The following is a 22354-nucleotide window of genomic DNA, read 5'->3' as shown; positions in this document are numbered from 1 at the left end:
GATGAGAATTAAGTCTCCAGCCTGGATGGCCAATAAATTAGAGGCACGATTCTCGTTTACTCATCAGAGCTAATGAGCCTGATAAAATTACCTCGAGGATCATAATTACAGGCTAGTGGCATAGACTGGCACTCTGAATGAGTACAACGCGCGCGCGCACAAACACACTTTATACAGGGGTTTTTAACCCATAGGCCCTCAAATGCTTACTGGTGCCTTGTTACTATACCAATTATGACAAACTATGAAATATAAATTACACTATAGATGGGTAGTGGATTTGATTGTAAAACATGCATAAGGATGCAATACAATGTAGAGCACGGTAAAGTCCTTGTAACAAATCATTTAAATGAATTGAATGTAAACCCCTGACTAAGTCAGTATAACGTGTATTTTGTCAGAGCCAGTACAACACATTATTGCCACCTTTTCATAAAGATGAACCACTCCATCAGTGATGGCATATTTTGATGGACAGCGTGGACACAAAAGCTCACCTCAGAATATTTTGTTTCAGCACATTCACAGGACGAATTGTTTTACTTATGAATATTAATGGTCCTCTAATTTGAGGCCGCTGTTAATGCTTGTCGCTAGGAGCCTGGCAAATAAGGTCCCATTCCTGTTAAAACCATGTATTAGACACCCCCCTGACACTAAGCCCTCGCCTTTGATTCTTAATTGCAGAAGCGCAAGCATTTGCAGTAGATGGGGCGCAAAGCTTTAATTAACTCGATCACACGTATTCTGTCTTGACTGTCACCCACATCACGCATGGTGTACTGCACCAATACCATCCCCAGTTCCTCTCAGCTAGAAAGATGCCGTTCCAAGTTTGTGATCACAATTTCATGCATCTTCAAATTGGGGATATGTCATTTATAAGTAGCTGCAAATATATTGACGTGAACAAATCTTAATGCCTTCCTAAAACCCATATTAAATGCAGAAAAGTACATCGCTCCAAATGATCACTTCTGAGCTTTGATACTTAAGTAGGGTCCCGGCATAGCTGGTCCAGAACAAAACATGTTGGATGAAGACTGGTCTGTGCGGTAAAAATCAGGCTGTAACTTTGTGCTTCTATGAGAGAGCTCGAGGATCGGTTTAGATTTTTTATTAGGAACTGAACAGTCTCACACGTGAAGAAATCAAATCATATTGAAAAAACATCCCTTACAGTTTATCAAGGAACACGTTAATTGAAACTATAAAATATCATGGCCGAGAATTGCTTAACGTTTAAAACAAAGGCCTACAGTTAAATTCTACAAGACATTAAAAAGTTAGATATGAGTGTTTTCAAAAACCAAGGATGTTCAAATTATTTATTGGACAGCAAACTCAATTAAAAATATAAATACACATTATGCACACATTCATTTAACATTCTTCCAAATTTTAAAAAGTCACGAGACATTGGGACCTGTGCATACCTCAAACAGCATTTTCACAGATGACTCCAAAAGTCAACAATGTTAACTTAAAACATTGCAATAATGGACCAGGCATAAACAATGCTTCAGTAGATAATTCTATACTAATAGTTTTAATTAAACCAGGTTTAAGATTAAAAGCTCAATACAACCATTAGTTTATGAGCTACTGTTCTACGTAAGCTTTCACAATGTTATTGCATCAGCAGAGTTGGAACTTTTTTGCAGCATGTATAAAATTAGCTGTCTGTACTGTGGTGAATTGGATTCAGGTTCCTACCCGGTTCGTGTAAGGTAAAACCATGGTGCCACCTACAGCACAACAGAAGAAATACAGCCTTTCAACTGAGGTAGCGTAGAACGCTGCTCACCACTTCACTGGTCTAGACAGATTCCACTCAAAATGTTACTCGACGTTTGTAATAACATACTTTTTGGAAGCATAGAAGACATTGGTATTAAATTGGACATACTGGAGCTAAAAACATCACTCAAAGGCAAGCTCCTCTTTTGATACAAACAATTTAACAGTGATATAGATTCTCCTTCACCATTATCCGGTGCAACAATACCAGTTACATTATTTTGCATTGGACTCATGCTAACAGTGACTCTTGAACACCTCTTCACAACAATCCCAACCTAGACATGTGGGAAAAAAAACTAACAAAGTTAAGCAAACCATGAGCTAAATTGTGATCCCTTAGATATACACCAACTCAAAAAGGAACAGAACATTATGATCAGTCAAGTGTCATGAAATCCATCTCAAGAACAACACTAAATGAAGAGTGAAAGCCTGGAGTCTCCTCAAACAAAAAAACACATTTCTAAACAAACCTTCGTGACGAAACACCAACTTGATGTGATATGTAGCTGAAAAAAAGTTGGTCTTAGACCTGAGACCCCCCCGCCCCCAGAGCAGAACAATCAAAACGCAGTCCCTGGATCCCTCACAGTGACCTTTTTACTACTTTTTTGTCTGAACAGCATTTTGAAGGAAGACTTCCTCTTGATTTTGGATTGTTTAAGTCCTGTCCACCAGAACAAAGAGAGGAAATTACATTAAGCAAGGTTAAAGACAGGGGCATTTTAAATCAACCACGTTAAATACTCACCAAGAGTCTGCATCATTTCATTCAACTGCTGATCCTCTTTGTCTTCCCTAAAAATGGAGAACATGTTTAGGTTTTTCAAGTTAGACATCCAGCTTGACCTCAGTGGCATTCCAGTCACTGCTTGAGACCATTGCAGATATTGAAATGCTACTCACATTTAAAAAAGAAAATGGGTCACAACTCACAAATTGTACAAACAATAAAGTTACAACATTTCCCTACCTGAGCCTGTCTTCATCTAGTCCTTCTACAATGGCGTTTCTACCGTTCACAATCTCCATCAACCTCTCCATCAGCCCGTTCTCTCGCCGACGCTCCTCTGTAGACTTCAGATGATCTGTGATACCAGGGATAAGACCTGTGTTTGACATAGGAGCAGGACACTACAACACAGTAGCTGCTGATCTGTTAGGGGATGTAAAGTGAACAGTTGAGGTGCTGTGTGAGCATTGTGCCGCCTACCAGGTTTCTCCAACAGTCTGCGCAGCTCACCCTCCACCCCAGGCTGCTGACCCTCCAGGTCTTGAGTCTTAGCTCTGACAAATGCAATAAGTGATGTTTAAGCCATTGTAAATCCAAAATAGTGCATATACATTTGGGTAACATTTAACTTGACAAGCTACTCACATGTACACAAGCTCTGACTCCTCCTAATGTACGTCTGCTTCTTTCGGATCAGGTTGAACCAGTCAACCATCAGAGGGTCCATCAAAATGTCCCCCTTACCCTCTGCAAAAGGCCAGTTTCAAGGAAGTTCATTGGCAATACATTTAAAAAATGACTTTTATTTGTGTAAGACTTATGAACAAAATTAATCACATTGTTCCAGTCCAACATGCACATTGAGCCTTTGTCAGTGCCTAAGGGCTGTGTGTATACAAACACACCAGCCACAACCAATAGTACAAACTGGCCTGGGACAGAGAGAAGAGTCCCATTAACTCCCCCTGCCTCCTATCAGCAGGACAGCCAGGAGCATGTAAGGAGTAAAGCAGTGAACCGGATAATATTAATATAACTGTGCCCAGATGGTGACCTTGAGCAGAGCAATCAGGCCCCCCTACTGCCCCTGCTCTGTCTGCAGCCACAGTCAGTCTCTGGGGCTGGTCAGCTATTCACCACCACCTCTCTATCACTCAAGGGGATGGATAGTATCAGAGGGAGAAGGTGCCCCCATGTGGGCTGTGCCCGCCTCTCGCCTCATTGGGCCGTGGAGGAGGGAAATGGAACCTGTTCGGCAGTCACACCTCTCCCCTCCAGGCTGTGTGGGTTTGGATTCCTGTGTAAAATCCCAGGTGGGTTTAGCGGGTGTCATGACGGTCCTGATCAGGTCAGGTTACAGGAGACCACAACCCTACATATTATCTCTCAACCCCAACGGAGGAGAGATCTAGGGGTTTTATGACCTCATGCCCCTGGTATATCTCAGGCCACAGACAAATTCCTTTGTCCTGTTACTATGGAGAACCAGCCTCAGAACATTAAATATGAAATAAAGGGACTTTGGAACAATGGTTTCCATCAGCCACAATGGTGGTCATGACGATAGATGTATGTCATTTTTGTTTTGTTATTAACGGTTAATCGATGGCGTTATTACGAAAACATTGTAACGTGAAGAGTTTTCCTAGTACATGTTGGATGTTTATACATTGTACGTTGTGTGGCATATGTCCAAATCAAAGGGAATGTTTTGGTAAAGATGAAATGTTAAGTTAGTTGTCTAAAATCGGATTTGAGAAAAACCTTGCTCTTAACTGTTGTTATGGTCTAATGGTCTAATGTTGTTATGATCTAATGTTGTTATGGTCTAATGGTCTAATGTTGTTATGGTCTAATGTTGTTATGGTCTAATGGTCTAATGTTGTTATGGTCTAATGTTGTTATGGTCTAATGCTGTTATGATCTAATGGTCTAATGCTGTTATGATCTAATGTTGTTACGATCTAATGTTGTTATGATCTAATTGTCTAATGTTGTTATGGTCTAATGGTCTAATGTTATGGTCTAATGTTGTTATGATCTAATGGTCTAATGTTGTTATGATCTAATGTTGTTATGATCTAATGGTCTAATGCTGTTATGGTCTAATGGTCTAATGTTGTTATGGTCTAATGTTGTTATGGTCTAATGGTCTAATGTTGTTATCGTAGAATGTATGCACACATGACTGTAAGTCGCTTTGGATAAAAGCGTCTGCTAAATGGCATATATTATTATTATATATTATTATTATTATATTATTAACTGGGTACGCCCAGTGAATTGCCCTAAAGGCGGTTACGCACACTTCTGACCCAAGGGTATAAAATCTGTGAGTAAAGAATTTACAGGGAAGACTGCGTGACCCAAGCTGCAGCTAAGGTCTAAAAAGTCAACGAACCCAACTCAAGTTTGAAGACAAAGAACCTTTTTCTATCCAAGCTACGGATGAGTAGCTGTGTCTAAGCGGGTGAATTCAAGTCGAACCACCTAGTCTCCATCTCCCATCGAATCGCGGTATCTACACTTTCATTCCAACGCTGTGAGCTCTGAGCTACAGCGCTGTCTGTCCTCAGAAGACCCCTTCCAGAGCAAGGGTGAAGGAACAGACTCCTAAGCCAAAAGGACACGGACATCGTGAGGACGACCAGAAAGGTGCGACGGAGAAGTGCGTCATCGAGCAGCCTGAATGGTCCACACGGAGAATCCACAGAGAACTTCCCCACATAATTACATCATTATCTGACAAATAAGAGCAGCAGTTTGGGGCAAGGCTAGGGTTAGAATAAGCATAGCTGACAAATTCACCGAAATGTATATTTCTCTCATATACTTTCTTTTTCTCTTTGAAATCCCCATTTTGGGTAACACTCGCCATAGTGTTATGACCCGTTATACTACGTTCTAATCAATAGCCTATTAGGTGTATCTTTTATCATCATTTTAGCTTTTTAGTAAATAAATATTCAACTAAGATTGGTGTGATACGAACTCATTGGCGAGACCTGGGTCCGTGCAGATTCACACAGACTATACAACGTTCAGAACGAGATTGTAGAGGTAACTGGTTAATTAGCGGCTGTTGTAAAATCGATAATCTGATATTCTTTGAGTTAATTTGGGAAATAGAAACTCAATAAAAACCAACCTGGTGCCCCAGGTTAATGAGTTAGTAATTGCTTGATTCAGTTAATCACGCAATTAGAAACTTCTAATCACTCGATGAGCAACAGTCGTCACATTAACTAATAGAACTTCACAACACAGGGATAACATGCTCACCATCGGAGCACAACTCAAAACTGAGAAGTGGAGGGACTGGGCAATTTCAATTGAAGTACATTAATAAATATCTAATCATAAAGGCTGGTCTTTTTGGAAGTTAACTTGGAAATAAACATTGATCGAGGGGGAGAATCTCAAGTGCATACTCCTTGCATCCTCTCCCCTTCTCAATACCCATTGGAGGAGAAGGTCAGAGGGGAGGGGCTTCTGGCTCTCTCATCCAATGGGTTGAGGCGAGGACTACGCAATTGAGATTCTCCCATGGTGTCCTTCAAAATCCTGTCCTGAAAAAAAGACCCAGTTAAGGTTGAAACATGGTCCGTCTTCTTTAACATAAACGACAAGCAATTCTGCACACTGTTAAGTCCTTCAAAAGCCAGACTAGTGCCAAAACCAATAACTTACCTAAATGTCAAAGGGAGAAAGTGTATGCAGAGGACCTCTCTCCCACTTGCTTTGGCAAATAAACAATCGCTATTAGTCAACATCAACAAAGGAAGGAGAAACACTGGGAGTCAAGGGCAGTCCCAAGGAAAGTACCTTCCTCACAGCTGCGAAGCCTCTTCTCCATCTCCACTCCCTTCCTCTCCAAGTCACCCAGGCTGTCGCCAATCTCACGCAGCTCCTTCACTATCTGGTCCATAGGGATGTGATGGGACTTACATTGAACAAAACAAAGAAACACCTATTGTGTCACCACCAATTGCTAATCCTGCGTAATTATTTAACTATGACCTGAATTTCCTAAGAATATTACATATTTTCACATAGGATAGTCATTGCCTCTGATAAGCTCTAGTAACATGCCACTATTTATGTATGAGACATAACTGACAACTTACTGAGGGGGACCTAATTTCAGACTGGGAGGTGTTTGTGGGTGACAAATACTTCCCATTTTTGGAGCCTAAGAGGTAGATAGAATAGGATTATTACATATGTAATGGCTGACATTCAGGGAACCATTGTCACATAAGACTTAACTTCTGAAAATAAACAGGCTAAGACATAACAAAAACAAATTAAAACAATGGTTGAGACAATGTCTGGTAATAGAAAGTAAAGGCCCAGTCTAACTTGTGGAACCCTGGCGAGGCTGTTGAGGAGACATTGGGGGAGAATAATTGACATCAGTTGAGCCTAAAAGAAAAAAAAACAAAGTGTAACCGATTAATAACCTGCAAGTTATAGACTCCAAATACATTGTTGCGATGCAATCACTGAACGGAGTTCTTGTCTTTACCCGATCCCGCAGAGCTGTGGTGTGGCTTATTGGGAGTTGGAACCCTGTGCCAGACAGGAACCAGGGGAGGAGTGGACAACAGAGGAGTAGAATAATTCCCATTTTTAGTACCTAGAAGGTGAAGCGCGATAATTTAAAAATCACAAGTCATCGAAAATGTTTACTCAATCATTTATGAAACACTAATCACTACTCTGCCAACTATAGAGGACAAGATAATAAAAAGCAGGTACCCAAGCCTCCAGAGCCGCAACGGGGCTGTTTGGGAGACGGAGCTCTGTGAGACACCGGGGCAGGTGGAGGAGGGTTGAAGGCTGCTGGGGGAATCGGAGGAGAGGTAGAGCTGATGTTGACGATGATACTAGTAGCGAAAGACTTCGAGATGGCTTCAGGTTTGGGTTGCTTAACAATGGTCGCATGGTCCTCAGAGTCAGAGGTCCTGGAGAAAGAGGGTGCATGTAAGGAGCAGGAAAAGATTGGACTTTCCCCTGAAATCAACCAATTTGGATTGAACATAGAGTAAGTACAAACAGAACATTCAACCTCACCTTAAATATTTAGAAATAATGGAGGTGAGAAAATAGTGGAGGGGGTCATCAGAGGGAACTCTGGGGAAACTAGTTAGTGTTGCACTAGGGTTCACTTCAGGCATAGCACTCCTTGGGACTTGTGAGGATGGGGGAGGAGAGTGGCTGCAATTTGAGCCAATCAGCCATAACAGAGCAGGGCGAGGCAGGATGAATCCGGAGGCTGGAGGAGTGGATACATGCGACACCCAACTGGTTAGTTCTCCAGATCAGATATATGATTTAATCTCTCACCCGGGTGACAATACCTGCCTTTCCTTTGTGTGGATGTACAGGATTAGAAAGAGAAAGTGGTTGGTTAACAGATGAGCAGTCCAGACTTACTTCAGTCCTGGTCCATTTTTTTAACAGGCTTGAGCTTAGATCGCCAGTTAACAGGAGCCTCTGCACAGTCTGCACTTACTGCCAAAGAGACATACATTTTGAAAGGAGAGTAGATTCAAGCTCATTATCAAATTCTACAATTCTATTTAATGTTAAAAATAAAATCATTTAAAAAGGGCTAAACAAGATGGGATAACTAAATAAAAAGTGGCTGTTAGTAAAGACTGCTAATGCACTAGCAGCTCATCTTATTTTCATGCACTTCAAAACAGACTTTGTTGAACTGTATGGAAATGCTGTTCGTGGCTACACCCTTGCATTAACAACAAGGTCATCGAAAGTGTTCTAGCATTTGAAGTTTCCCCTATGACCTATTGTAAAAACATGATCGTGATAAAAAAAAGTTCTGAAAATGAAATGGAATTGAAAAAGCTTGCCTTTGGTGCTGAAGGATACAGTTGTTGGTCTGGCGCTGGCTTTGTTGACGGTGTTAAGCAATTCCTTATTGCTGGTGAAGTGTTGTCCTGCTGTGTCTGGCCCACATTTAGCCTGCTTCCAGCTGGGGAGGTCAGCTGAGCTTGGCACATCTCCAAACCTGGGAAGCAATACTATCACCATTAGGTTTGGAAATGTACATTTAGTAATAGCTGACATCCACAAAATGATATGAACTGTGGCCGTGCACACTCGAACAAGACTAAAAGCCTATAGGTAAACACATAGGACTTTAATCACCTTTCTGCTGGTCGGATAACAAAATAGCTGGTGTTATTGTTGTTGCAGTTCGCTTCAGCTAGTTTCTGGGTAATGACAGCCCTGGCTCGGTTCTTCTCTTCCTCAGGACTCAGGGGTACCTCGGCAGTCCTGAGGGGGCTGGGGGCTTCTGGCTGCTGGAGGTTGAGGTAGATGACTGGAAGAACCTTTGCCGTGCTGCCTGGGTTCTCTGGGCCGAGCTGGTCCAGGGTTGGGGAGCTGGGGTGGTGGTCTCCACAGGCTTCAAGACCACCTTGATGGGGGTCGAAGGCACAGAGGTGGAGCAGGAGACAGACTGGACTCTGCTGGTGTAACTTTTGGATTCAACTTTGGCGCTTGGGCATCCGGTTTTTATGACAACCCCAGAGGGAGGCTCGTTGCAGCCATTCTTAGTGTTCTGGTCATCATTACAGATGAAGATACCTGGCTCCTTCCCTGGTTTATAGGCCCCAGCCAGGAGGACGATGGAGCATTCACTGCACCTAGTGAAAGGTGCAACATAAAAGGTGTCAACACGTTTGAACCATAATGGTGGAGCTGGGTTCTGTTTAAAGTGGACATTTACTTGAAGCAGCTCCTGTGGTAAAGCTTCCCCTCGATAAAGTGCCGTTGGACCAGATGAACGTGACATTTGCATACAACACATTTACTGCTGAGAGTGCCCGTCTTATTGGACCTCTCCACCAAAACTTCAGTCTTCTGTGGAAGAGAGAGAAAGAAAAAAAAGTGTTTTGGTCATGTAAACTAAACCACCCTGTCAACTGAGTTTATTTTCAGCAAAATTAACATAACAAGATTCAACTACTGAGACAAACTGAACAAGTTCCACAGACATGTGACTAACAGAAATTGAATAATGTGTCCCTGAACAGAGGGGGGGGGGGGGGGGTTCAGAATCAAAAGTCAGTCAGTATCTGGTGTGGCAACCAGCTGCATTAAGTACTGCTGTGCATCTCCTCCTCAGACTACACCAGATTTGCCAGTTCTTGCTATTGAGATCCGGGCTCGTCGCTGGCCATGGCAGAACACTGACATTCCTGTCTTGCAGGAAATCACACACAGAACGAGCAGTATGGCTGGTGGCATTATCATGCTGGAGGGTCACGTCAGGATGAGCCTGCAGGAAGGGTACCACATGAGGGAGGAGGATGTCTTCCCTTTCAATGCACAGCATTGAGATTGCCTGCAATGACAAGCTCAGTCCGATGATGCTGTGACACACCGCCCCAGACCATGACGGACCCGCCACCTCCAAATCGATCCCGCTCCAGAGTACAGGCCTCGGTGTAACGCTCATGCCTTCGATGAGAAACGCGAATCTGACCATGGCCCTTGGTGAGACAAAACCACGACTCGTCAGTGAAGAGCACTTTTTGCCAGTCCGGTCCAGCGATTGTGGGTTTGTGCCCATAGGCAACGTTGTTGCCGGTGCAGTCTGGTGAGGACCAGTCTTACAACAGGCCTCCAAGCCCTGAGTCCAGCCTCTCTCAGCCGACTGAGGACAGTCTGAGCACTGATGGAGGGATTGTGTGTTTCTAGTGTAACTCGGGCAGTTGGTGTTGCCATCCTGTACCTGACCCGCAGGTGTGATTTTCAGATGTACCGATCCTGTGCAGGTGTTGTTACATGTGGTCTGCCACTGCAAGGACGATGGGCTGTCCATTCTCTCACAGTACGGACATTGCAATTTATTGCCCTGGCAACATCTGCAGTCCTCATGCCTCGTTGCAGAATGCCTAAGGCACGTTCACACAGATGAGCGGGGAATCTTTCTTTTGGTGTTTTTCAGAGTCAGTAGAAAGGCCTCTTTAGTGTCCTAAGTTTTCATAACTGTGACATTAATTGCCTACAGTCTATAAGCGGTTATTGTCTTAACGACCGTTCCACGGGTGCATGTTCATGAATTGTTTATGGTTCATCGAACAAGCATGGGAAACAGTGTTTAAAACCTTTACAATGAAGATCTGTGGTTATTTGGATTATTTGGTTATTATTTGGATTTTTACAAATTATCTTTGAAAGACGGGGTCCTGAAAAGGGGACATTTATTTTTTGCCGAGTTTAGATACACATGACCAAAAGTATGGACACCTGCTCGTCAAACAACGCAATCCAAAATCATGGACATTAGTAGGGAGTTGCTCCCCTTTGCTGCTAAACAGCCTCCACTCTTCTGGGAAGGCCTTCCACTAAATGTTGGAACATTGTTGCAGGAACTAGTGAGTTCGGGCACTGATGTTGGGTGATGAGGCCTGACTTGCAGGCGGCGTTCCAATTCATCCCAAAGGTGTTCGATGGGGTTAAGGTCAGGGGTCTGTGCAGGCCAGTCAGGTTTTTCCACACAGAGCTTGACAAACCAGCGTTAAGATTTCCCTTCAGTGGAACTAAGGGGCCTAGCCCAAACCATGAAAAACAACCCCAGACCATTATTTATCCACCAAACTTTACAGTTGGCACTACGCATTGGGGCAGTTAGCATTGCTGGCCAAACTCAGATTCAACCGTTGGACTGCCAAATGGTGAAGCGTGATTCGTCACTCCAGAGAAAGCATTTCCACTGCTCCAGAGTCCAATGGTAACGAGCATTACACAACTCTAGCCAACACTTGGCATTGCGATCTTAAGCTTGTGTGTGGTTGCTCGGCCATGGAAACCCATTTCATGAAGCTCTCTATGAACAGTTATTGTGCTGACGTTGCTTCCAGAGGCAGTTTGGAACTCTGTAGTTAGTGTTGCAACCGAGGACAGACGATTTTTACACGCTACAGCACTCGGCAGTCCTGTTCTGTGACTGACCACATCGCAGCTGAGCCATTGTTGCTCCTTTACATTTCCACTTCACAATAACAGCAATCACAGTTGACTGGGGCAGCTCTAGCAGGGCAGACATTTTACAAACTGACTTGTTGGAAAGGTGGCATCTTATGACAGTGCCACATTGAAAGTCACTCAGCTCTGCAGTAAGGCCATTCCACTGCCAATGTTTGTCTACAGAGATTGCATTTGTGTGCTTGAAATTATGCATTTGTGTGCTTGAAATTATACACCTGTTAGCAATGGGTGTGGCTGAAATAAAATCCACTAATTTGAAGGGGTGTCCACATACTTTTGTATATATGGTGTACATTTAGTAGTTCATCTAAATGTATGCCTGTCAATCATATATATATATATCTTTAAAATAGACATTAAAGAACCATTTGTACCTGAACAGCAGCTCTGGTTGCTTTGGGGAGGTTTTCACCATGAGAGAGGGAGGTTGGCGATTCTCTATTGCCATTTTAGACACTATGGTTTTGGCCACCACCGGGAGATTCTTCTTTCCACACGGCTCCTCCTTGGAGCCCTCTGCTGGCCTTTTCACAGCACCCACCCCTCCAACTGGAAAAAACAACATTGGCCATCAGAAATTAGAGGGTTGAGCCACAATACTCTAGTCTACAATACCTAAACCAATAGCTCAGTAGAGATGCTTTGTGAAACAGTATATTCAAACTATTTCAATCTTTTAAACCAATAACCATAAACAATTTGAAAAACATTTGACAAGTTTTAAATGTACTACTGATTGTAAGGACAGGCACATTTCACTAAACGGGTTTGAAGCAATGTTCTCACCCAATTTAATACAACGCGTGTATTTCACACAATCACCATAAGTAACACCGCACCAGGAAAGAAAACACATATAGGCTAGTGCTCCAATGTAACAAAGCTGCCTCAAGTCAAGAGTCTTACTAGGGTTGCGTCCGTGGAAGTAGTTGTAGTACTGAGAGACATAGGTGAGGATGCTCAGTCGGTCTGGGATCCTCAGGGCCACCATGTCCTCTGCATCCAGCAGAGCAGCGATCCCCAGCTTGTCCTCTGCAACCCGGAAAGCCTGAAGTTAGAAATAAACACTTGTTTTATTAACCAACCCTAAAGTCATAGAGACAACAATTAGATGGGTCAGGTGTATTAGAGTTCCCCTAGCAAGCAGAACACATAACATTTTACATGTTTACAAACTGTTAACTTTTAAGACTTACAAAGCAGAAGTAATAAGGAAAAATCTTACATCATTTGAATAACACGTTCCCAATGTTCTTGAGTGTTTCTTAAAATACAAAGCAGCTACTTAATTTAACTGTAAACAAGCCAGACAAAATGGTATCTTCAGAAATAGAAAATAGTGTGGTCCAGCCAGCAGCTGTTTGTGGCCCCATGCCGGGGAGGTCTGGACAGGGGGTGAATAATGAATAGCACATTTCCTGTGCACACTCAGCCCTGGGAACAAGGAGGAGAAGGACAACGGGGCATTGTTTGGGATCAACCTGATGTGCTCATTAAAATGTTAAAGTACAGCCTTGCAGAACGGCATATCCGTTCGTGTTGGAGGAGGAGGAGAAAGGCCAAACAACTTCTACATTTGTGAGATTCTCTGTATAACAGAAACGGAACTGCCCATTGTTGCTGTACGAAACAGAGTCTGGACAAAACAAATGCATATTTGAGTCTGTAGTGACAGATACCCACCACTGAGAGAAACCTGACACACATGAAGGACTGGGACCTCCTTGTCATGAAATAAATACTGTCAATGTATATGGGATTACCGCAGACTAAAAAGTAGTAGCTACACAACATTGGTGTTTGGACTCCATGGGGGAATTCCTTCCTAGTTGGATGGTCAAATAGACTAGCGCTACTAAAACTGAGAAAAGAAACTACTCTTCTGTATGGCTTAAAACATGTTCTTATGCAACCCCTCAAGCAGTGTTGTCTCATCATACTGTCTAACATTTGTAAATGGACCTTTATCGTGCGGATCGAGTGGCCCACAGATAACAGTAAGCCTCATTCATAATGAATAACCCAGGAGCCTCTTCTAGTACTCAGGTTCTTAACAGACGCTGTGGGGTATCGGCACGACTAGCAGCTAGTGTTTTGCAACAGATCCTGGAGAGCATAGAACACCGAGGTCTGTAATCCTCAAAATCAGAGGAAACCAGCACAGAGAGAACTAAATTATGGACAAGTCCCAGCTGCGCTGCTGTTTGACTCATTCTTATCCTAACAGTCCTAACACACTTCCTGCTATGAAGGAAATAGAGGGGGTGGGAACAAAACAGTTGGTCAAATAATTCCAAAGAGTTAAGAAGATAAATTCAACCAAGTCAAACATAGTATCTGATGTTAATAGTTAAGCCGGCATCTGTCGAAGTATCAATAGAAATGAGTGCAACTAGCCATAGTCACTACCAAGTGAATTGTTAGGCAGTATAACACTCACTGACTTGACACGTTCCGTACAACTCACAGATGACATTCTCCTCACATTAAAACAGCAACATGGGACAGACCTTGTATAGCACCCCAAGGAGAGATGGTTTCCCAAACTACAGTTGGCATATGAATAACCTTGCCTGGGACATGAAATCCTAGGAATCCATGTTGTTCAGTTATCAACTGGGAAAGACGTTCAACATTTGGCCACAGCGTTTACATAATATGCATGCTACAAGCAATAGGTCACATTTATGGTGAGCCATCTCATTCTTTTCATGAGTTTGCATTCAACATCACCCTTCAGAGCAAAATGTGTTTGCCCCAGTTCAATAGAAACACTGAGGTATACATCAAAATAACCATGAATTGACTTGTGCACAATTCCAGTCCTTTGGAGACGTCGCTAATAAAAATGAATGTTACAAAGGACTTGATGCATTTGTAACAATGCAATCACCTCACACACAAACCAACTGACTTCCTGATAACATGGTCAAACAGTTCAGTATGGTCATGTCAATGTACAACCTTTAACTGTAATGATGTACTGTCTATTTATGCATGTAACATCTTACCAAGTTGTTGTTGTCAAAAACATCCTCTTTATTCAGGGAGTCGTAGTCTCTGAATATAGAACACAGGGAAATTAATCATTCACATTGTGGAGGTTGATCAAAGGTTATTCCCATGTGAATTTGGGTGCCTAACTGCCCTGTTCAAGGAAAATAACCAGGTTTCTGGGATACATCAAAGATAATATTCTAGTCCACTAGTATAGCAAGAAATCTTGTGGGAATGGTTATGCTGGGATGTTTCTTTCTGTTTCAGACATTTAGTACATAAAATCAAATGTGTTTTCTTGTTAATCAAAAATGATGTTTGACTTAACCTGGAAACTCTAAAAAGTTTGACTAGGGCACATTTCATTTCCATTCATGTGACATTATGCAATGTATTGATTAAAAATAAAGGCTCACATACATACCTACATGAAACTATGGTAAAAACATACCTTACTCGTAGTTCAAAATTCACTTGTGAATATGGATATTTGCCTATGCTTATCTAGCCTAATTGATGAACATGCTTAGATAAATATAGATTACATTTCTTATTCAACCAAAATGTTGTCAAGCCTCTGGCTAGAGGAGGGATTCCCGACACCATTGTTAAACAGGAAGCCACTGGGAACACTTTCCTTCAAAATAAATAGAACATGATAGCAAATAGCGCTTCGTTTCTATTGTATGTAGTGTTCAAGGGATTACATTAGGCCAAACGTTACATGAGAACATTACTTTTCTAAATCATGATTTGAAACTAGTCTAAACTACAAAATGTGTTTGCAAAGTAGAAGACAATGACATAAAACATTAAAATGTTGTTTGGTTATGATAAAAATGGTATGGCGACAGTAGGCTAAGGTTTCCCAAACTCGGTAACGTTATACGTTTTGGTTTTTGCCCTAACATTAAAATCAGCTGATTCAAGTCAACTAATCAAACTTTGATCATTTGAAATCAGCTGTGTAGTGTTATGGCAAGTAACACAGAGTTTAGAAAACGCCGAGGTCGGTTATTCATAGATATTATAAGATTTTAACTGTAGCTTTAGCAGCGAATGCCCATCGAAGTGTTTGGAAGTATTGATTGTTTGCAGCTGCTAATGATCTGTTGCACCTGATTAACCATTACGTTGAACATCAATTCTTCAGCCAAATCTATATTTTAAAGTCACATTAATGCTTACATTAGGTCCGGTCTGTACTTATGGATAAGCGCACAGAACGCCAACCCGTCCCTAAAAGAAGTTGTCATGTTGATGACAGCCACATCTCGGTACCCATCGCACTGAAGTTTGCACCACTGTTGAAGCGCCTTGATGGCAGCCATCCTTCCCGGAGCGCGTCCTGTCAAATAAATGACTCCCGAAAAAATATCTATACAAAAGAGAAGTATGCAACCAGTGGTGTTATGTCTTATTTCAGGTGATGTACAGGTAGTAGAAAGCAAGATACCGATTACCAAGAAAGAAAAGCCAGATCAGTCTTCAATCATCGGCTGATGGTCGCGACTGATTCGCTACCATTGCATAGCTCATGAAAAAAGTATATTGGCGTGACGCAAAGGGGCGAGGCTTTGGTTCAGTAGCCTAATTAACGCTGTTAATTATAATTTTACACCGTGACATAATTGCACTTTTTAATAATCACAGTGTTGGCAATGAATCGGTCCTTTTTAGTGCCTGTCCTGTTATCAAATATTCATTTGCATTATGTCCTGAATAGTCTATTTCAGAGAGATAATCATTGGTATAGAAATATATATATATATATAATCAATATCTACACTATTGTTGAAGTCTGTGTGGTTTTAATATCATTATAATTTTCATGGGCAAAATAGGCTATAGGCCTACATTAACGCACTAATGAGCAGACATTAGTGTTGAAGCCTTAATGAGCAAGTCAATTAGGCTATGAATACAAAGGATTCAGCTGAGCCCTTTTTTGCTCATTTGCATATGGGGCATTTGCATATGGGGCATTTTCATTCGAAAAACCAATGATACATATTTGAAGTTACATGTTGCAAACTCGGAAGAGGCTTAAAATCTCCATGAAACGAATTAACCCAGAATCCAGACCCACTGACCCATTTTGGGTCACCAATGGTGGTTTCAAATTTGACCCAAATGGGATGGGCCTAAATGAAGATGGCTGGGGGATACTCTCTAATTGTGTTGGACAACAATCAAAAACAACTTGAGTGTGTCTGAGTATGACCCAACATAGGAGAAACTGACCCACCAAGAACTCGACGACCTCAACTAGATGCATAGTCTACAAAGAGATTAGATGGACATTGATATTTTTACAAACAGCAACAAAAAAAAAACATGTACTTGGTGTAAATAATACAAGTAGCCTAATACAGAGTAGGAACAACATACCAAAAAAAGAAAACAAAATACATTGGGGAAAACGTGTGTAGTATCACTGTAATTACACTAAAACGTTTTTTATATTCATTGTTTTAACATAATAACAAAATATGTGTTACCATGCCTTGAAATCTACAGAATATAAAGATATGGATAGTTTAATTATTACTGAAGCAAATGCACACTGGCAATAAATATCCTGCTGACAATGAATATACATACAGTTATAATAATACCTATGGGGTTTTCTCATTTGGGCAAAAGACCATCCTCTGTCCTCTCTCCTCCATGACCAGGAAACCGATAACTGGTCAAGAGTGTGTCAAGTTGTTAGGAGGCAAACAAAAGAGTGTCCTCCCCTTCTCAATAGCCAATTTTCATCAAGGACATTCATGTGTATCTTACCGCGGAAGGGTTTTGAAATCGCCCACACCCACTTTGAATCAGCGTATTGATTTGTCAGAGGAGAAAAACATGCACATATTTAAAAACAATATTCTACTTGTTGTTTGTTTTATCTATAAAATCTAACTTAATTTGTTTGGATCACTTTACACTTATTTTGGGATCCACCCCAGTAAACGTAATTTGCCTAATGACGAGTCAGTGGAGAAGGACCGTATCATTTCAAGTAAGCGCATTTCCATCCACGTTCACCCTCTTCGCCGACTGTCCTCGATTACCTTTTTCCCTTTACAAAGGAGGCAAGAGAGGACGGAGGAGGTGAGTAAATCTAACTGATAAAAGGCCCATGAAAGGAGAAGAGATTTCATTACCAGAGGGGGGCACTGTTAGACTACAGAGAGACTTCTGAAAACATACGGAAGACTCAAGCTAACACTCAAGCAGAGCCGGCCCTGGGCACAAGTGACATAGGCGCTCGACCCCCCCCCGGCCTTAATGGGGCCCCCAACTTTTGGGGGCCCCATTAAAAACAAGTCGAGGACTCTACTTAATGTTCAGCTTTAGAATAGTAGAATACACAAGATGCGTCGTGCGTTAGCAGTTTTCCTCTTGCTATGTCAGTCACCGAAATAACTCCTCAGCTAGCATTTTTTAGATTGGTAAGTTAGTCTACCCAGCTACCTAAACTTGTAGTATAGTAGTCATGGGCAAATTAATTACCGACCGTGCACAAAGGGCATGTTTGCAGGGGCCCTTACCTCCAGGGGCCCCCCCTTTGATTTTGTTAGTCACTCTCAATCAGATATCATATTAACATGCTATAAGTCATGGCAAAATATGTAGAATTTTAGTAAATTAACTTTAAAACTTCAAATGTTTCTCTCCTCTGTCAAAAGGGCCCCTAAAAGGCTAGGGCCGGCCCTGCACTCAAGATTTACATTCTCCTTTCATTACAATCCTTCCAACTCCCTATTCATATCCCCAGATTCTGCATTGGAATTTGCAGTGACCTTGGCCAAGTGCTGTCATATCCCATGTTTCTTCCACAGAACTAAAGGCTGTTCATGTCATACAGGAGATTGGCCATACAAAAAAGGCCAACGTCTAAGCCCGAAGGAAGTGCTCTGACTGTGAGGCTGAAAATCCATTAGACTTGGAACAGCTGCTCTTTCCATGCTCTGAAAATCAACATAATACATGTTAGTAGGAGAAGTAGTGCCAACTCTGGAAAAGTAGTGATAATGATGATACAGGCTATTCTTAATAGTCCCATCCTGTAAATATGTTTCAGCTGACTGTACTTTAAAAAAACATCGATATACAGTATAGCTCAAGATGATACAATATGTGAGTCGTCTTGATATACAAACAGTGATAGCCTCTATCTGATGTATTTAAATGACAGCACTGTTGTAAAAAGTTCATCTTTCTCAGCAAAAAACAACATGTTTTTGTCTCGTAATCTTCAGAAGGCGTTCCTGTCATTGGGGGCAGTCATTTTTCAGCCACTTCCATTGTTTCCTGCGTGGGCCTGTGGCAGCACGCAGACATCCTGCCTCTCGGTCTGCGGTGAAGGTAACAGGATAGCCCCGGCTAGGGTTGGGCTTGTCATCTATGAGATCATTGAGAAGTCATCAGAGCGTTTCCTCTTTTGATTTGACCCTAATCTGATGGCTAATGTAAAAGCATTTAGTCACCAGTAATACGGCAGAATATCTAAAGACCCTGAGGTGATGGATGAAGCTCAGGACTGTATATCAGAGTTTTACGTGTATTATGTACAGATTTATTTAGGTGTGAAAAATCATTAATTTATTCAATCATGAATTTATTCTGAATTGACTCACCGGGGTAAATAAAGGTTTAATAAAATGAACCACCTCAGTGGGGGAATGTGAAACGATAACAATGTTATCTTTGTCTCATGTGTTCAAGAGTTCAAGATAGTGAATGATAGAAACGCAAATTGTTCAGCCAAAGTATAAAGAAACATTAAGGATAAAAATGTCAAGATGTTACTATGGATATACTATATATATAAAGATGTTGTTATGGATATACTATATATTTATAAGATGTTACTATTGATATACTATATATATATAAGATGTTGTTATGGATATACTATATATTTATAAGATGTTACTATTGATATACTATATATTTATAAGATGTTGTTATGGATATACTATATATTTATAAGATGTTAATATTGATATACTATATATTTATAAGATGTTGTTATGGATATACTATATATTTATAAGATGTTACTATGGATATACTATATATTTATAAGATGTTACTATGGATATACTATATATTTATAGGATGTTACTATGGATATACTATATTTTATAAGATGTTGTTATGGATATACTATATATTTATAGATGTTATGTTACTATATTTATAAGATGTTACTATGGATATACTATATATTTATAAGATGTTGTTATGGATATACTATATATTTATAAGATGTTACTATGGATATACTATATATTTATAAGATGTTACTATGGCTATACTATATATAAGATGTTACTATGGATATACTATATATTTATAAGATGTCGCTATGGATATACTATTTATAAGATCTTACTATGGATATACTATATATATATATATATATATGTATAAGATCTTACTATTAATATATAAGATGTTACTGTGGATATACTATATATTTATAAGATGCTTCTGTGGATATACTATATATTTATAAGATGCTTCTGAGGATATACTATATATTTATAAGATGCTTCTGTGGATATACTATATATTTTTTAGAAGTTACTATGGATATACTATTAATGTATAAGATGTTATTGTGGATATACTACATATTTATAAGATGTTACTGTGGATATACTACATATTTAAAAGATGTTACTGTGGATATACTACATATTTATAAGATGTTACTGTGGATACACTACATATTTATAAGATGTTACTTTGGATATGCTATATATTTATAACATATTACTATGGATATACTATTAATTTATAAGAAGTTACTATGGATATACTATTAATTTATAAGATGTTACTTTGGATATACTACATATTTATAAAATGTTGCTGTGGAATACTATATCTTTTTTGATGTTACTATGGGTATAGTATATTTTTGGAAAGCATTCAGCTCTTTCCTAGTCTGAACATTTAAAATACATGTTTAGCGTGATTGTTGATAGAAAAAGTTGTCCAGTACAGAAAAATAATGGCATTTCAAAACACAATACATTCATATAATATTAAACAAAAAATCAGCACCTTTGTAAATGTTGAACCATGATGAGGTCTTAGGGACCTGTTTGCAAAAGCCAAGCAGAGAGAAAGAGCCACATCAGTTGCTCTCTCTGTCGTCAGTGTTCTGTGTTTGTGTCTGCAGTGCTGATGTCTCTCCTCCTCCCGACCTGGCCACAGTGCTGTGGATCTCAGCCTCGTGCTCCTGGCCTTGGCCCTCAGCTTGGCAATGCTACAGCAGCGGAACTCTTCTGGACTGGGCCCCCATCCCCTCCCATTCCCCTGCCCGCCCCTGAATGGTGGTGTTCACTACAGCAGAACGAGGTACTTTAGTCCAGGGATAGCTTCCTTTCTCCTGCCTCCTCACCCAGTGCTCGCCGTCAGAGCTCTCTAGCTCCGGTAAGCACTTGTTGGGTTTGTCTGTTGTGTCCTCACCATTGTTCTTCCTGGGAAATGGCTCTCCAAGCTGGCCCTGCAACTTCAGCTGCCTCCGCATCTTAGCCCGGCGGTTCTGAAACCACACCTGGTGAAAATAGAATCAATGTAATATGTAGAATATGAGAGAGTGAAATAAATGCAAAAAACATTAGTTTCGAAAATAAATTCAGTATCCACTAGATTGAACAGTTTTTAGTCATTAACAAATAATGTAAAATATATATATATATATATATATATATATATATATATATATATATATATATATATAAATACAGTAACACTGTGGCATGAAAGCTGATAGAAACAAAGATGGCTTCTAGAAATCGGAGTTCATGCATTAGTGAAAATGGTTTGTAAGGAAGAGGGTGTTGGGACCGTACCTGCACTCTGGCCTCGATGAGGTCCAGTCTGAGGGCCAGGGCTTCCCTCATGAAGACGTCAGGGTAGTGGGTGTTCTCAAAGGTCTTCTCTAGCTCCTCCAGCTGCCAGCTGCTGTAGTTGGCCCGCGCACGACGCTGCTTCACTGGCCTCTGTTCATCTGGAAAGCACAGTACAACCACCAATTACACAATCGCCAACGGTTGACAAGGAACTAATGGCTCTAGATTGGATAATTAGCGCGCCGTTCATTAGGCCCTCTTTAACCGTGCTTGATAATTGATTGTTAGTTAGGAGCTGTTAGCAAAATCTTTTGTAAACATTTACACTGCCATTAGATAGTGCTCAATGAGTCTCTATGAGAAAACACATTCCACCAACTAATAAGCCAACACGTATCTGTAATAAATTGTCACACATGAATGTAAATATCCATGTGTTCTCCAAAGTTACAGTAATTCTGACATTCTAAGGCAGACTGTTGGTTGGAACTCACCCATGCTGGCCGTGGAACTGCCCCATCCCAGCTGCCTGTGTGGCCAGGAACAGAGCCTCTTTGCAAGGTTCTGGTTGCAAGTACCCGCAGGGACTCATAGCTGATCAGGGGCCCAGGGATCAGGATCTGTGGAGGGGAGCCCAGTCTGGTGGGGAACGCAGGGAAGAAGTGAGCTGCGGAGGAGTGGAAGACCGCAGGTAGAAGAGTGGAGACCAACTGCCCAGGGCCAAACATTATCCAAAAGCTCTTAGAGGAGTCCAGAGTCTTAAGTGTCAATCCACTGGTATAAAGGGGACAGTCTGATACCAAAACAATGGGACGTATCTCAGGAGCACTTCACAATATTCTTGTTGAGGTTGGCACAAAATGGAGCAGAGTCAAGTTTCGAGGCTTCTTTACCACAGTGAAATCAAATAGGGCTGTTAATGAAGTAC

At 41.0% G+C, this 22354-nt stretch overlaps 1 long non-coding RNA gene and 2 pseudogenes across 1 annotated transcript; all 3 read right to left on the bottom strand.

Moving 5' to 3' along the window:
• Positions 1-1104: 1104 nt before the first annotated feature.
• On the bottom strand, positions 1105-16094 carry LOC124015361 (annotated as a pseudogene).
• Positions 8839-11965, bottom strand: LOC124016260. Its single transcript, XR_006835333.1, has 3 exons — positions 11938-11965; positions 9297-9430; positions 8839-9213 (listed from the first exon to the last, which is right to left on the bottom strand). It is a non-coding gene; the product is annotated as an uncharacterized LOC124016260 (long non-coding RNA).
• Positions 16095-20705: 4611 nt separating the features above from the next.
• LOC124015360 lies at positions 20706-22154 on the bottom strand (annotated as a pseudogene).
• Positions 22155-22354: the final 200 nt, after the last annotated feature.

This window comes from Oncorhynchus gorbuscha, linkage group LG26, assembly GCF_021184085.1.
Source record: "Oncorhynchus gorbuscha isolate QuinsamMale2020 ecotype Even-year linkage group LG26, OgorEven_v1.0, whole genome shotgun sequence".
NCBI classification, from domain to species: domain Eukaryota; kingdom Metazoa; phylum Chordata; class Actinopteri; order Salmoniformes; family Salmonidae; genus Oncorhynchus; species Oncorhynchus gorbuscha.
Note: the sequence above shows the minus strand (reverse complement) of the source record. Positions and strands in the feature narration are given on the sequence as shown.